The sequence below is a fragment of the Salvelinus sp. IW2-2015 genome, unplaced genomic scaffold (assembly GCF_002910315.2).
Source record: "Salvelinus sp. IW2-2015 unplaced genomic scaffold, ASM291031v2 Un_scaffold1738, whole genome shotgun sequence".
Taxonomy (NCBI): Eukaryota; Metazoa; Chordata; class Actinopteri; order Salmoniformes; family Salmonidae; genus Salvelinus; species Salvelinus sp. IW2-2015.
Window position 1 is genome coordinate 45,812 of NW_019943122.1, and position 13,049 is coordinate 58,860.

The window sequence follows — 13,049 nt, forward strand, 5'->3', positions numbered from 1 at the left end:
TAATACACACGGAACGAAAAATATAAAACACAACATGCTACAATTTCAAACATTTTACTGAATTACAGTAGTTACAGGAAATCAGTCAATTGATATAAATTAATTAGCCCCTAATCTATGGATTTCACATGACTGGGAATACAGATATGCATCTGTTAGTCACAGATACCTTTTAAAACAGGTAGGGGTGTGGATCAGAAAACCAGTCAGTATCTGGTGTGACCACCATTTGCCTCATGCAGCGTGACACATCTCCTTTGCATAGAGTTGATCAGGCTGTTGATTGTGGCCTGTGGAATGTTGTCCCATTCCTCTTCAATGACTGTGTGAAGTTGGTGGATATTGGAGGGAACTGGAACGGGGTGTCGTACATGTCCAGAATTGTGTCCAGATCCTTGTGACATTGGGGCCGTGCATTATCATGCTGAAACATGAGGTGATGGCAGCGAATGAATGGCACGAAAATGGGCCTCAGGATCTCATCACGGTATCTCTGTGCATTCAAATTGCCATCGATAAAATGCAATTTTGTTCATAGTCCGTAGGTTATACCTGCCCACACCATAACCCCACCGCCAGCATGGGGCACTCTGTTCACAATGTTGACATCAGCAAACCGCTCACCCACATGACGCCATACAAATTCTCTAGAATTACGCTTACAGTAGAGAAATGAACATTGAATTCTCTGGCAACAGCTCTGTTGGACATTCCTGCAGTCAGAATACCAAATCGCACACTCCCTCAAAACATCTGTGGCATTGTGTTGTGTGACAAAACTGCACATTGTAGAGCGGCATTTTATTGCCCCCAGCACAAGGTGCACCTGCGTAATGATAATTTAAATCGGCTTCTTGATATGCCACACCTGTCAGGTGGATGGATTATCTTGGCAGAGGAGAAATGCTCACTAACAGGAATGTAAAAAAAAAAAACATTTTAGAGAAATAAGGTTTTTGTGTGTATTTCTGGGACCTTTTCTTTCAGCATGAAACATGGGACCAACACTGTACATGTTGCCTTTATATTTTTGTTCAGTGTAGCTTTAAAAACAAACATTTTCTCTACACCCCCCCCTACAGCACGAAATTAACTGCGGCACTTCTGAGTTTTTTTTGTGCCCCCCCCCACCCCCATCAATGTCGCCCATCCCTGGACTATGTCGTGGAAATAACAAGTGGTCCTAATGTTTTATACACTCAGTACACCCGCTGAAGAACTGTGAATACCACTGATTTAAAGACATTTATTAAATAGCTTTTCTTCTAAGACACCAACTGAAATGTTAAACACCTAACAACGTAATGTTATTTCTAGTCATTGAGTTTAATAAAAGGTTAGCAATAAAAATGGTTTTGGTTTTGGCTCCGGGGTTAATATTTCAGGTATCTCAATTCAAGTGATTTAACATTTCAAAAGATCCCAAGACTTACCATCAAAACGAATACTTGCAACTTTGGTATATCTACTCTCTCCTGCTTTTAGTGTGATTGCTTTGAAATTGATCGTAACCGCTTCGTTGGATGGCGTCGTCCGTATACTCTGGAAAAAACAAAATACAGCTTCAACAGGACGTCAGAACGGAGTCAACAGAAAATACCAAGAGGAGGAAATACCAAGCAACTCACCGTGATTAAAACATCTTTCGTTCCCGAATTCAGTAGATGTAAGTTCAACTGTTTCGGCCGATCTTGTGACCGTAGCGTACCGAAGTCTAGCATCTCTGTGGAGGAGTAGATACCAGGGGCTAGAGGGAAGAGACCATACAGAAAGAACGCATCAACCACACGTTGTCAACAGACCGAGATTAAACCATTAGAGAAATGATCGTTCATTAAAGACCCTTTAAAAGGTTATTTAAGCCTTGTCCCTAACCAGTCAACAGACCGAGATTAAACCATTAGTTAAATGATCGTTCATTAAAGACCCTTTAAAAGGTTATTTAAGCCTTGTCCCTAAACAGACAACAGACCGAGATTAAAACCATTAGAGAAATGATCGTTCATTAAAGACCCTTTAAAACAGGGGTGTCAAAGTCAAATGGACGGAGGGCCAAATAAAAAATTTAGCTACAAGCCGAGGGCCGGACTGTTCGAATGTTCATTGAAATTTTTTTAAATGACGCATATAGTCTAGTGAACCTAATTGAACCTACTGAAAACCTAACAAATATATTCCAATATGATCAGATAAATAAAGCAATATTTTCTTATGGCTCTGTCAGTAATCTTTAATTTTCAACAGACACAAAAGACAAATTTCCTTTATATAAAAATCCCCATAACATGAACATTAAATGAAAGAAACCGGTATTCAAGGCACCATCAGTAGCCTATATTTGAGGCTTTTTTGAACAGAGCCTGTCGAGATTGAGGCCTCGTTTTAATTCCTCTGCCTTTTGTAGCCTTTGTTCCATGTCCATATTCTTGTTTTTGTCCGCGTGTTTCGTTTCATAATGTCGTCTCAGATTATACTCTTTCAGTACCGCACATTTCTCCACACAGAAGACACACAGGTTTTCCAGCTACCTCCGTGAACATATACTCCGACTCCCACCTTGTTTGAAACCCCGGTTCTCAGTGTCCACCTTCCGTTTTGCATTTTTGATGGGTATCTGAAAGTTATTTTACTGTGATGCTGACGACTGCTGTGCCAATAATATTGAAATGAAGCAGCCTACTGCTCGGTGCGTCACCGTTGCATTGTGGGAAATGTAGTATTGGTGCGTGTAAAAGATCTGCGGGCTGCGGCTTGCTGCGGGTCTGCGGGCCGGTTCTAATAATAAATCAAGAATCATCAGGGGCCGTAAAAAACCTTCTCGCGGGCGGATGTGGCCCGCGGGCCTTGACTCTGACATATGTGCTTTAAAAGGTTATTTAAGCCTTGTCCTCAACCAGTCAACAGACGAGATTAAACCATGAGATAATGATCGTTCATTAAAGACCTTTAAAAAAGATTATTTAAGCCTTGTCCTAACCAGACAACAGACCGAGATTAAAACCATTAGTTAAATGATCGTTCATTAAGACCTTTAAAAGGTTATTTAACCAGACAACCGAACTATGAACTTAACGGACAGCTCAGTTTCATTCTGTTCTAATTGGTCCTTGTAGTCAGATAGACTGCGGCATTTCAATGCACCCAACCCAGCCTAGCCATCAACACAGGTTACCAGGTCACAGGAGCACATGGTTACAGGTGACAGACATGTTTTATAATGAATCAAATACCTGAGGTGACCTCTACAGGCAGTATGATACCTGGTCTAATACCTGAGGTGACCTCCACTCTACAGGCAGATGATAACCTGGTCTAATACCTGAGGTGACTCCACCTCTACAGGCAGTATGATAACCTGGTCTAATACTGAGGTGACCTCACTCTAAGGCAGTATGATAACTGGTCTAATACTGAGGTGACCTCACCTCTACAGGCAGTATGATAACCTGGTCTAATACTGAGGTGACCTCTACAGGCAGTATGATAACCTGGTCTAATACCTGAGGTGACCTCCACTCTACAGGCAGTATGATACATGGTCTAATACCTGAGGTGACCTCCACCTCTACAGGCAGTTATGATAACCTGGTCTAATACCTGAGGTGACCTCACCTCTACAGGCAGTATGATAACCTGGTCTAATACCTGAGGTGACTCTACAGGCAGTATGATAACCTGGCTAATACCTGAGGTGACCTCCACCTCTACAGGCAGTATGATAACCTGGTCTAACTCTGAGGTGACCTCTACAGGCAGTATGATAACCTGGTCTAATACCTGAGGTGCTCCACCTCTACAGGAGTATGATAACTGGTTAATACGTGACTAACAGGCAGTATGATAACTGGTCTAATACCTGAGGTGACCTCCACCTCTACAGGCAGTATGATAACTCTGGTCTAATACCTGAGTGACCTCACCTCTACAGGCAGTATGATAACCTGGTCTAATCCTGAGGTGACTCCACCTCTACAGGCAGTATGATAACCTGGTCTAATACCTGAGGTGACTCACCTCTACAGGCAGTATGATAACCTGGTCTAATACCTGAGGTGACCTCTACAGGCAGTATGATAACCTGGTCTAATACCTGAGGTGACCTCCACCTCTACAGGCAGTATGATAACCTGGTCTAATACCTGAGGTGACCTCCACTCTACAGGAAGTATGATAACCTGGTCTAATACCTGAGGTCTCCACCTTACAGGCAGTATGATAACCTGGTCTAATACCTGAGGTGACCTCTACAGGCAGTATGATAACCTGGTCTAATACCTGAGGTGACTCCACCTCTACAGGCAGTATAGATAACCTGGTCTAATACCTGAGGTGACCTCTACAGGCAGTATGATAACCTGGTCTAATACCTGAGGTGATCCACCTCTACAGGCAGTATGATAACCTGGTCTAATACCTGAGGTGACCTCCACTCTACAGGCAGTATGATAAACCTGGTCTAATACCTGGGTGACTCCACCTCTACAGGCAGTATGATAACCTGGTCTAATACCTGAGGTGACTCCACTCTACAGGCAGTATGATAACCTGGTCTAATACCTGAGGTGATCCACTCTACAGGCAGTATGATAACCTGGTCTAATACCTGAGGTGACCTCCTCTACAGGCAGTATGATAACTGGTCTAATACCTGAGGTGACCTCTACAGGCAGTATGATAACCTGGTCTAATACCTGAGGTGACCTCCACCTCTACAGGCAGTATGATACCTGGTCTAATACCTGAGGTACCTCCACTCTACAGGCAGTATGATAACCTGGTCTAATCCTGAGGTGACCTCCACTTACAGGCAGTATGAATACCTGGTCTAATACCTGAGGTGACCTCCACTCTACAGGCAGTATGATAACCTGGTCTAATACCTGAGGTGACCTCACCTCTACAGGCAGTATGATAACCTGGTCTAATACTGAGGTGACCTCTACAGGCAGTATGATAACCTGGTCTAATACCTGAGGTGACCTCCACCTCTACAGGCAGTATGATAACCTGGTCTAATACCTGAGGTGACCTCTACAGGCAGTATGATAACCTGGTCTAATACCTGAGGTGACTCCACCTCTACAGGCAGTAATAAACTGGTCTAATACCTGAGGTGACCTCTACAGGCAGTATGATAACCTGGTCTAATACCTGAGGTGACCTCCACCTCACAGGCAGTATGAAACCTGGTCTAATACTGAGGTGACCTCCCCTCTACAGGCAGTATGATAACCTGGTCTAATACTGAGGTGACTCCACCTCTACAGGCAGTATGATAACCTGGTCTAATACCTGAGGTGACCTCCACCTCTACAGGCAGTATGATAACCTGGTCTAATACCTGAGGTGACCTCTACAGGCAGTATGATAACCTGGTCTAATACCTGAGGTGACCTCCACCTCTACAGGCAGTATGATAACCTGGTCTAATACCTGAGGTGACTCTCACCTCTACAGGCAGTATGATAACCTGGTCTAATACCTGAGGTGACCTCTACAGGCAGTATGATAACCTGGTCTAATACCTGAGGTGACCTCCACCTCTACAGGCAGTATGATAACCTGGTCTAATACCTGAGGTGACTCTACAGGCAGTTGATACCTGGTCTAATACCTGAGGTGACTCCACCTCTACAGGCAGTATGAATACCTGGTCTAATACCTGAGGTGACCCACCTCTACAGGCAGTATGATAACCTGGTCTAATACCTGAGGTGACCTCCACCTCTACAGGCAGTATGATAACTGGTCTAATACCTGAGGTGACCTCTCACAGGCAGTATGATAACCTGGTCTAATACCTGAGGTGACCTCCACTCTACAGGCAGTATGATAACCTGGTCTAATACCTGAGGTGACCTCTACAGGCAGTATGATAACCTGGTCTAATACCTGAGGTGATCTCACCTCTAAGGCAGTATGATAACTTGGTCTAATACCTGAGGTGACTCCACCTCTACAGGCAGTATGATAACCTGGTCTAATACCTGAGGTGACTCCACTCTACAGGCAGTATGATAACCTGGTCTAATACCTGAGGTGACCTCTACAGGCAGTATGATAACCTGGTCTAATACCTGAGGTGACCTCTACAGGCAGTATGATAACCTGGTCTAATACTGAGGTGACCTCTACCTACAGGCAGTATGATAACCTGGTCTAATACCTGAGGTGACCTCTACCTTACAGGCAGTATGATAACCTGGTCTAATACCTGAGGTGACTCCACCTCTACAGGCAGTATGATAACCTGGTCTAATACCTGAGGTGACCTCCACCTCTACAGGCAGTTGATAACCTGGTCTAATACCTGAGGTGACCTCTACAGGCAGTATGATAACCTGGTCTAATACCTGAGGTGACTCATCTACAGGCAGTATGATAACCTGGCTAATACCTGAGGTGACCTCTACAGGCAGTATGATAACCTGGTCTAATACCTGAGGTGACCTCCACCTCTACAGGCAGTATGATAACCTGGTCTAATACCTGAGGTGACCTCTACAGGGTATGATAACTGGTCTAATACCTGAGGTGACTCCACTCTACAGGCAGTATGATAACCTGGTCTAATACCTGAGGTGACCTCTACAGGCAGTATGATAACCTGGTTAATACCTGAGGTGACTCCACCTACAGGCAGTATGATAACCTGGTCTAATACCTGAGGTGACCTCCACCTCTACAGGCAGTATGATAACCTGGTCTAATACCTGAGGTGACCTCACCTCTACAGGCAGTATGATAACTGGTCTAATATGAGGTGACCTCACCTCTACAGGCAGTATGATAACCTGGTCTAATCCTGAGGTGACCTCACCTCACAGGCAGTATGATAACCTGGTCTAATACCTGAGGTGACCTCCTACAGGCAGTATGATAACCTGGTCTAATACCTGAGGTGACCTCTACAGGCAGTATGATAACCTGGTCTAATACCTGAGGTGACCTCCACCTCTACAGGCAGTATGATAACCTGGTCTAATACCTGAGGTGACCTCTACAGGCAGTATGATAACCTGGTCTTAATACCTGAGGTGACCTCTACCTCTAAGGCAGTATGATAACCTGGTCTAATACCTGAGTGACCTCTACCTCTCAGGCAGTATGATAACCTGGTCTAATACCTGAGGTGACCTCTACAGGCAGTATGATAACTGGTCTAATACCTGAGGTGACCTCTACAGGCGTATGATAACCTGGTCTAATACCTGAGGTGACCTCCACCTCTACAGGCAGTATGATAACTGGTCTAATACCTGAGGTGACCTCCACTCTACAGGCAGTATGATAACCTGGTCTAATACCTGAGGTGACCTCCACCTCTACAGGCAGTATGATAACCTGGTCTAATACCTGAGGTGACCTCCACCTCTACAGGCAGTATGATAACCTGGTCTAATACCTGAGGTGACCTCTACAGGAGTATGATAACCTGGTCTAATACCTGAGGTGACCTCACCTCTACAGGCAGTATGATAACCTGGTCTAATACCTGAGGTGACCTCTACAGGCAGTATGATAACCTGGTCTAATACCTGCGGTGACCTCCACCTCTACAGGCAGTATGATAACCTGGTCTAATACTGAGGTGACCTCCACCTCTACAGCAGTATGATAACCTGGTCTAATACCTGAGGTGATCTCCACCTCTACAGGCAGTATGATAACCTGGTCTAATACCATGAGGTGACTCCTCTACAGGCAGTATGATAACCTGGTCTAATACCTGAGGTGACCTCTACAGGAGTATGATAACCTGGTCTAATACGTGTGACCTCCCTCTACAGGCAGTATGATAACCTGGTCTAATACCTGAGTGACTCCACCTCTACAGGCAGTATGATAACCTGGTCTAATACCTGAGGTGACCTCCTACAGGCAGTATGATAACCTGGTCTAATACCTGAGGTGATCTCACCTCTACAGGCAGTATGATAACCTGGTCTAATACCTGAGGTGACTCCACCTCTACAGGAGTATGATAACCTGGTTAATACCTGAGTGACCTCCACCTCTACAGGCGTATGATAACCTGGTCTAATACCTGAGGTGACTCCACTCTACAGGCAGTATGATAACCTGGTTAATACCTGAGGTGACCTCTACAGGAGTAGATAACCTGGTCTAATACAGTGACCTCACCTCTAAGGCAGTATGATAACCTGGCAATACTGAGGTGACTCCACCTCTACAGGCAGTATGATAACCTGTCTAATACCTGAGGTGACCTCCACCTCTACAGGCAGTATGATAACCTGGTCTAATACCTGAGGTGACTCACCATAAGAGATAGATAACAATGGTCTAATACTGAGGTGACCTCTACAGCAGTATGATAACTGGTCTAATACCTGAGGTGACCTCCACCTCATACAGGCAGTATGATAACCTGTCTAATACCTGAGGTGACCTCTCTACGGCAGTATGATAACCTGTCTAATACCTGAGGATCTACCTCTACAGGCAGTATATAGAAATAACCTGGTCTAATACCTAGAGTGATCTCCACCTCTACAGGCAGTATGATAACTGGTCTAATACCTGAGGTGACCTCCACCTCTACAGGCAGTATGATACCTGGTCTAATACCTGAGGTGATCTCCACCTCTACAGCAGTATGATAACTGGTCCAATACCTGAGGTAGACCTCTACAGGAGTATGATAACCTGGTCTAATACCTGAGGTGACCTCCACCTCTACAGGCAGTATGAAAGGTCTTCGTTGGTTTGATCCTGATGAAGGCTGTGTGGTTGTCTAAGCATTCAAGAATAGCCCTCATCACACCCTTCGTCTCAAACGGAGGGATCTCCTACAACACAGAGAGATGAACAAGATGAATAAAAAACAAGGACACAGTCAGGATTATCACCAAATGGCTAGTACGTTAATAGTGCACTACTTTTGACCACATTCTCTAGTGCACTATAAGGGAATAGGGATCCATTTGGAAGCTGCATCAGAGCGAGGGACCTATAGCAGGAACTAGCGTCAGAGCGAGGACTAGAGCAGGAATAGCGGTCAGAGCGAGGCCCTAGAGCAGGAACTAGCGGTCAGAGCGAGGGACCCTAGAGCAGGAACTAGCGGTAGAGCGAGGGACCCTAGAGCAGGAACTAGCGGTCAGAGCGAGGGACCTAGAGCAGGAACTAGCGGTCAGAGCGGGGACTAGGAGACGAGCGTCGAAGCAGGAACTAGCGGTCAGAGCGAGGACCCTAGACAGGAACTAGCGGTCAGAGCGAGGGACCTAAGAGCAGGAACTAGGGTCAGAGCGAGGGACCCTAGAGCAGGAACTAGCGGTCAGAGCGAGGACCCTAGAGCAGGAACTAGGCGGTCAGAGCAGGACTAGCGGTCAGAGCGAGGCCCTAGAGCAGGAACTAGCGTCAGAGCGAGGACCCTAGAGCAGGACTAGCGGTCAGAGCGGGGACCTAGAGCAGGAACTAGCGGTCAGAGCGAGGGACCCTAGAGCAGGAACTAGCGGTCAGAGCAGGAATAGAGGTCAGAGCGAGGACCCTAGAGCAGGAACTAGCGGTCAGAGCGAGGACATAGAGCAGGAACTAGCGGTCAGAGCGAGGGACCCTAGAGCAGGAACTAGCGGTCAGAGCGAGGGACCCTAGAGCAGGAAGTAGTGAAGGATCCCTGCCGTAGAGACAACTGACAGGCTTCTGACTAGATGGAGTACAGCTATGACAGGAATAGATTTTCTTTAAAAAATGACATTTTACTCCAAAATGAATGAAAATAAAATGATGTTGACCACATTTAAAATATAATTTCCACCTCCAGAAATGAGCCCAATAACATATTGGTAAAACTTTAATTATAGCCTATGCATGGGTTCAGACTAGAGGGAGTACAGCAACGACCGAATGTGACTTCTTCATAGCTGGTTACGAGAATTTACGCAGCAGGTTAGGAAAGTGGTTCCCAAACTGTAAGGCGAGGGGTCGGCAGAGGGAGACAAGGGGTCCCCGCCCCCCAAAATGTAAAATACACTCAACAAAAACAACATCCAAAGACTTTACTGAGTTACAGTTCATATAATGAAATCAGTCAATTGAAATAAATTAATTCGGTCCTAATCTATGGATTTCACATGACTGGGAATACAGATATGCATCTGTTGGTCACAGATACCTTTAAAAACAGGTAGGGGTGTGGATCAGAGAACCAGTCAGTCTCTGATGTGACCACCATTTTGCCTCATGCAGCGTGACACATCTCTTTGCATAGAGTTGATCAGGCTGTTGATTGTGGCCTGTGGAATGTTGTCCCACTCCTCTTCAATGGCTGTGTGAAGTTGCTGGATATTGGAGGGAACTGGAACACACTGTTGTACACGTCGATCCAGAGCATCCCAAACATGCTCAATGGGTGACCTGTCTGGTGAGTGTGCAGGCCATGGAAGAACTGGGACATTTTCATCTTCCAGGAATTGTGTCCAGATCCTTGCAGCATGGGGCTGTGCATTATTATACTATAAAACTATGAAATAACACATATGGAATCATAACCAAAAAAAAGTGTTAAACAAATCAAAATATATTTGAGATATATTTGAAAGTAGCCACACTTTGCCTTGATGACAGCTTTGCTATCAGAGTGAAACAGCTACTGGGTTAGGAGACTAAGGTTAAGGTTATACAACAGTGTAAGGGTTAGGAGACTTAGGTTAAGGTTATATAAAGGGTAAGGGTTAGCTAAAATGCTCTGCTAACCTAGAGTTTCCCGAGCACGTCGTAGCACTACACAGCTGATTCAAATAACAAATTCATCAAACTTTGAATCAGTTGTGTAGCGCTACGGTCAAAAAACCAAAACATTCACCCAGGTGGGCCCCCGGGACCGAGTTAGGGGGGGCCCCCGGGACCGAGTTAGGGGGGGCCCCCGGGACCGAGTTAGGGGGGGCCCCCGGGACCGAGTTAGGGGGGGCCCCAGGACCGAGTTAGGGAAACCATGTCTCATCGCTACGAAAAGTCACTTCCGGTCGAAGCTGTGCTCCCTCTAATCACAACCAACCCATTGGACAGGATGGAATTTGACATCATAAGAGACAACTATTTGACATTCTGATTTGATATGAAAAAGAGACAGAAACATGAAACTAACCCAGAATGTTCTGGTGCCTCCTTTTTGACCTGTAGGCAGGTCCAGGTGGAGGTCTCCCCCACTTTAGTACATCTCCACAACCTGCAGGTTATAAACATCGTCAAATGTTGGATTAAAACAATTCCACAGATTTGCTAATAAAAGGCCTCATTAGAACAGACTGGTATTACTTCTCATGTTTGTTTACACTGTTCCAAACAGGCAGAAAAATATTTTATAATCTAACAGAACCTGTTGATCACATAATGATGAGCCAGTTTATAGGGAGGAGGTCAGAGAACTGGCAGTGTGGTGCCAGGATAACAACCTCTCCCTAATGTGATCAAGACAAAGGCGGGAACACGCCAACATTCACATCGGCAGGGCTGAAATGGAGCGGGTCGGGAGTTTCAAGTTCCTCGGTGTCCACATCACCAACAAACTATCATGGTCCAAACACACCAAGACATGTCTGGTGAGTATACAGGCCATGGAAGAACTGAGACATTTTCAGCTTCCAGGAATTGTGTTCAGATCCTTGCGACATGGGGCCGTGCATTATCATGCTGAAACATGAGGTGATGGCAGCGGATGAATGGCAGGACAATGGGCCTCAGGATCTCTGTGTATTCAAATTGCCAATGATAAAATGCAATTGGTGTCGTTGTCCGTAGTTTATCCTGTTCATACCATACCCACCGCCACCATGGGCACTCTGTTCACAACGTTGACAACTTGTTTAACCATCTGCCCATCAAGTTGCAGCGTTGGAACTTCCGAACAACTGACCTTAAAGTTCTGGAGAGCTTAGCAACTGAGTACAGTGTAGTTGTTACAGTTCCGTAAGCTGTACGTCCAAGTTTTGTTCTGAACTGTTACTGCTCCTGAGTTATCTCAGCCTAATGTACTGATACTCCCAGATACAATTGAAACCTGGTTTACTCGTTCCAGTGACTGATCCAGTCCTCAGTGTCGCACGGATACACGCTAGAACCCATATGTGTAGCAGTTTTGCAGAAGCCGAGTACAAGTGCAACAGTACAGTTGAAACCCTAGTACAGTTGAAATCCAAGTACAGTCTGAAACCAAGCTTACAGTTGAAACCAGTTACAGTTGAAACCAGCTACAGTTTAAACCAGTACAGCTGAAAAACCAGTACAGTTGAAACCAGTACAGTTGAAACCAGTACAGCTGAAACCAGTACAGTTGAAACCAGTACAGTTGAAACCAGTACAGTTGAGCCAGTGGTCATCGAAGGTGAACATTTTCCCACTGAAGTCGGTTACGACGCTGAACTGCAGTCAGGTGAAGACTCTGGTGAGGACGAAGGGCACTCAGATGAGCTTCCCTGAGACGGGTTCTGACAGTTTGTGTAGAAATTCTTCAGTTGTGCATAACACACAGTTTCATCAGCTGTCTGGGTGGCTGGTCTCAGACGATCCCACAGGTGAAGAAAACGGATGTGGAGGCCCAGGGCTGTTACGGAGTCTAGTTGATAGGTAATCGACTAGCTGGACTGTTCCCCCGGACTCCGCGTGTAGGGATTGTATAGGAAATGCTGGCGTGGTAACACGTCTGTGGTTGTCGACAGGACAGTAGTGGAGGAGGTGTAAAGTGTTAAGTTCCTCGGCGTACAAACTGAAATGGTCCACCCACACAGACAGCGTGGTGAATAAAAGCAGCTTCTATCTCAAGGCCATCAGACTGTTAAACAGCCGTCACTAACATTGAGAGGCTGCTGCCAACATATCTTTATTAAAGTGGCCAGTGACTTGAGTGTATCACTTTAAATAATGTTTACATATCGTACATTACTCATCTCATAAGTATATACTGTATTCTATACCATCTACTGCATCTTACCTATGCTGTTCGGATCTACTGCATCTTGCCTATGCTGTTCGGATCTACTGCATCTTGCCTATGCTGTTCGGATCTACTGCATCTTGCCTATGCTGTTCGG

General features: G+C 45.5%; 1 long non-coding RNA gene across 4 annotated transcripts in view; it reads right to left on the reverse strand.

Annotated features, from left to right (window-relative positions):
- The window catches only part of LOC112071838 (uncharacterized), a 13,323-nt gene extending 2,129 nt beyond the window's left edge, over window positions 1-11,194 (reverse strand). The window contains exons 1-4 of one of the 4 annotated variants that reach the window (XR_011475976.1): window positions 11,108-11,194; window positions 8,683-8,813; window positions 1,629-1,747; window positions 1,434-1,542 (exon numbers count right to left, since the gene is read on the reverse strand). This is a non-coding gene — a long non-coding RNA (uncharacterized lncRNA). Of the gene's footprint in view, window positions 1-1,433; window positions 1,543-1,628; window positions 1,748-3,547; window positions 3,577-3,686; window positions 3,731-4,691; window positions 4,708-6,998; window positions 7,028-8,682; window positions 8,814-11,107 lie in introns of those variants that run through there. The other 3 variants (XR_011475977.1, XR_002894186.2, XR_011475978.1) reach the window with 3 other exon arrangements.
- Between the last annotated feature and the right edge of the window lie 1,855 nt (window positions 11,195-13,049).